This window comes from Euprymna scolopes, chromosome 28 (assembly GCF_053919585.1).
Source record: "Euprymna scolopes isolate OS-2025 chromosome 28, ASM5391958v1, whole genome shotgun sequence".
NCBI lineage: Eukaryota > Metazoa > Mollusca > Cephalopoda > Sepiida > Sepiolidae > Euprymna > Euprymna scolopes.
The window spans coordinates 89,434,408-89,438,763 of NC_136509.1; the positions used below are offsets into that span (position 1 = coordinate 89,434,408).

Consider the following 4,356-nt stretch of genomic DNA (forward strand, 5'->3'; position numbering starts at 1 on the left):
TAGGAAACTTCTTGTGTAAATACGCGGGAAATGCGATAAAATATATTTCAACAACAAAAAAAAATAACAGAGAGAGAAATAAATTAATAAAATATTTGCTTATTGCTTTTGTTGTTTTTTGTACGATTTTTTTTATATTGAGAAACCGAAAAATTGTAATAATAAAAACGATATCACACTGAAAGTGTAGTCCGTTTGAAGTTGCAGCGTTAAGAGCGGGAAACTGTTTGAGAAACGCGGTTAAAGATGGCGAATAAACAACATGACGCCGCTAAGGGGCCCAAGGGACGACGGTAAGCGCAGGTTAAAGTAGAAAAACGATGGAAAATATCGCACACCTGCGCAATCAGGACCACGCTAAGCAAAGACCACTAGAAATAATAACAATATTTTCGTTCTGTTCTTATTAATATTGTATTTTCAGCCTTTTGTTTTTTTATTTATTTTCTTCAGTGGCGTTGTTATTTGAAATAATAGGAGAAAGAATTGACGTGATAAGAATACGGTTATGAAAATAATTGTAACATTGCAAAAGATAATAATATAGCCGAATAAAGAAATAATCATAATAATAATAATAATAATAATAATAATAATAATAATAATAATAATAATCATTATTAGCGGGACCTGTGGAAATTTCGCAGAGGACTCATTTTTATGTAATATATTGATGCTTGCATTCTATAGATGTTTAGCGTAAATGGAGACGTTCTGCCATTATTGTACCTATTTACAATGCCTCCCCACGGGACAGTTAGACACCAGGGTCGGTTTTTAACGTGGAGAAAAGGTACAAAAATAAAAATTGTCTCAGTCGTGAAGGACTGCTCCTCCACCGAAAGAGAACAAGAAATGGAAGTGCAGCATCTGAAGAACAGATGGTATTTATTTGCTCCCCCACTGAGCAAATTAGGCACAAGGCCGTTTTTAATGTGAGGTAAAAACCAGCTCCCCTAAAAGTAGGCAAAAAGGGGGCACTCTGGTTACCAAAAATAATAATTGTCCCAGTATAGAGGGTTTCCCCTCCATTGACTGGTACAAATTATCTTAAGTGCAGCATCTGAAGAACAGATACTACACTTTGATCTTGGCCAAAAGGCCAAGCTGGTATTTATTTGCTCCCCCACCGAGCAAATTAGGCACAAGGCCAATTTTTAATGTGAGGAGTGAAGGGAGGGGGAAGGGAAAAAGGGGACCAGCTCCCGAGAGGTGGGAAATGGGAGCTGGTTAATGGTCAGGCATGTGGGGTTGCCCCCACATCTGGTCTTTGCTAGTCATAGCTAGTCATAGCTAGTCATAGCTTGCAGTATCTGCCGAAACAGATACTACATATGGTCTTTGAGAGTCATGCCCCGACCCCCGAGGGGGCCGAAAGGCCAAGCTGTATGTTTTGTTAAAACTACAAAAGCATTCACTTAAGCTAGCAGGAACACCCGGCGTAGCCCGATCGCACATTACGCTTAAATATATTTTAATTCTGGAAGATTTCGTGTATATAATTATTGAGCTAATGTTCTGTCGATTTTTATCTATCTATACGTCTATAAAAGTGAAATCGTCTGTCTGCGGGTGTGCCAGTGTGTGCACATTTCCCTACCAAACAACTCTGTCACAAGGTGTATTGAGATTTGGAAAAAACCTTTTTAATCGGTTTTCGGCCAGAAATTTGACTAACAAGGGGTCAAAGTTCAACGATTTGACCTTTGAAAACTGTACAAAATTCATCCGCTAATTTTGGGTCAAAACACTTGAAATTTTAGATGTAGGTTACTTAGGCATGGATCAAACTTTTTAACTTGATTTGAGCCCAAAAGGGGTAAAAATTAGGTTCAAAGTTTTTTAAAAATTTTACCTCTCCGGTCTCTACTAAATTACTCAGCTAATTTTTGGTCTAAACATTTGAAAATTTACATAAAGTGTATTCAGGCATATGGTAAGCTTTTTAATCAGATTTTGGCCGAAAATTTGACCGCCAAGGGGACAAAGTTCAAAAGATTTTACCTTTGTGGTGTCTAGCAAACTATTCAGCCAATATGGAGTCTAAAAATTTGAAATTTTACATAAAGAGTATTCAGAGATAGAGCAAGGTTTTTAATCAGTTTTGGGCGAAAATTCGGCTGCCAAGAGGTAAAAGTTGAAAGAGTGTACTTTTACAGACTCTAATAAATGCCTTCACCAAAATTGGGTCTTAACACTCGAAATTTTAAATGTAGGTTTCCTAGATAGGAGTTGAACTTTTTAATATATATATATATATATATATATATATATATATATATATATATATATATATATATACATACACACACACATATGTGCGCATAAAGTTATAAACAGTACATACGGCCCGAGCAAAGCCAGGCTGAACTGCTAGTATGTCAATAAAAGTGAAAATCATTACTATATATCGGGTCCAATATACTATAATGTATATATCTATAGAAGTGAGATTGTCTTTGTGTGTGGGGGGGTGTACATTTCTTTACCAAATTATTCTGTCAATTTTCAGTCTACAGACTCGAGATTTGACATAAGGGGTATTTAGATTTTGTGAAATCTTTTTAATCCGTTTTCGGCCAGAAATTTGGCTGTTAAGGGGTCAAAGTTCAACGACTTGACCTTTAAAAACTGTACAAGATTCCTCTGCCAATTTTTGGGTCAAAACATTTGAAATTTTAAATGTAGGTTACTTGGACGAGGATCAAACTTTTAATTTGATTTGAGCCCAAAAAATAAATGATAAGCGGTCAAAATTGGAATCAAAGTTAAAAAGAAAATTTGCCCACTGTTGTCTCTACCAAATTACTCAGCCAATTTCTGGTCTAAACATTTGAAATTTTACACAAAGGGTATTCAGAGATATAGCAAGCTTTTTAATCGGTTTGCGTCGAAAATTAGAGGGGTCAAAGATCAAAATTTGACCTTTGCGATCTCTAGCAAACTACTCAGCAAATTTTGTGTTTAAATATTTGAAATTTATACATAACGGGTATTCAGACATGCAGCAAGCATTTTAATCAGTTTTTGAAAGAGTTCACCTTTCATGGATAACAGGTGAATTCATATATATATATATATATATATATATATATATATATAGGAAAAAAATAGGAATGGAAAATAAAGTCACAAAAACTATATATTGATAAATATAGAAGAGTTCATTTATTCAATAAGAGTATACAAACATTTAGTTGAGGGATACAAGGGACTCTTTATAACAAGTCATTTCGAAGCCTAATGCTTCTCATCAGAAGAGTGGGGAAGATGCTAGGTAACATGTTGAGCTTTATATTATCCAGATATGTCTCCTCTTATAGAATTGAACTCACTTTCTTCTTCTTACCCACTAAGCTATATATATATATATATATATATATATATATATATATATATATATATATACATGTATATATATACATATATATATATGTAGCATACTTTATATATTATTATTATTATTATTGTTATTATTATTGATACCTACAGACACTAGTGTTTTTATCCTTTTGAAAATCATCAGTGCAGAGAGTCACTATTATAGCCGGTCAAGAGATTCGAACCCGGCTACAAAGCCATTTCTGGCCCCATTAGCAAGAAATAAACCCGACGGCTAACGCTAACTGTAAGAAATACAGTTGAAATTAATATTTATATAAATGTTAAGACAGGGAGAGTGATCTAATGATTATAACATCATGATTTTGTCTGACGGGCTGAAGGTAGCGGTTTGACAGCTGTTGTGTTCCGACCGACAGTACAGACGCCCTAACTCTTTAGTAGCGCTTAGATCGGCTGCTCTATCATCAGTTGTATAATATCGGGATGGTTGTAGTACCATGTTGCGAATGGAAAAGGAATCTGCGCCTATTTCCGGTCGGCTTTCCAGGGCCACAATCCTGTAGACGAAGAGTCGGCTGATGGTATACTTATGTTGCGTGTTTGATATTTTCCACAACTTTGTCCAACACCTCTCAGCTTAAAACTGAAACTTAAATGAAATAAAATGACAGTTCAATTAAAAAATACGATCAAACCAGGCGTAAACTCAAACAAAACGAATGTGCATCCTCCCTTGTATTCTGCATTTACGAATATCCGTTGGGTTAGAACTAATTTAGATGATATTAAATCATTTCTCCTAGCAAACTCCCTGGATATCTTAGCGCTAAGTTAAACTAACCTACACATCTGCATCCCTTCCAACCACTTTATCATGCTTAGTTATCGCCCACTTTGCCGTAAGGACTCAGATAGGCATATTCACGAGTTTGAAGTTTATATTCGAAACACTGACTAGAGAATCAAAATTAGAATCAGATGATCATACCATCATGTGCTTTTGACTTAATC

General features: G+C 35.1%; 1 non-coding gene across 1 annotated transcript; it reads right to left on the reverse strand.

Moving 5' to 3' along the window:
• Positions 1-921: 921 nt before the first annotated feature.
• On the reverse strand, positions 922-1,114 carry LOC145249897 (U2 spliceosomal RNA). The gene has a single exon (XR_013863583.1). It is a non-coding gene; the product is annotated as a U2 spliceosomal RNA (small nuclear RNA).
• Positions 1,115-4,356: the final 3,242 nt, after the last annotated feature.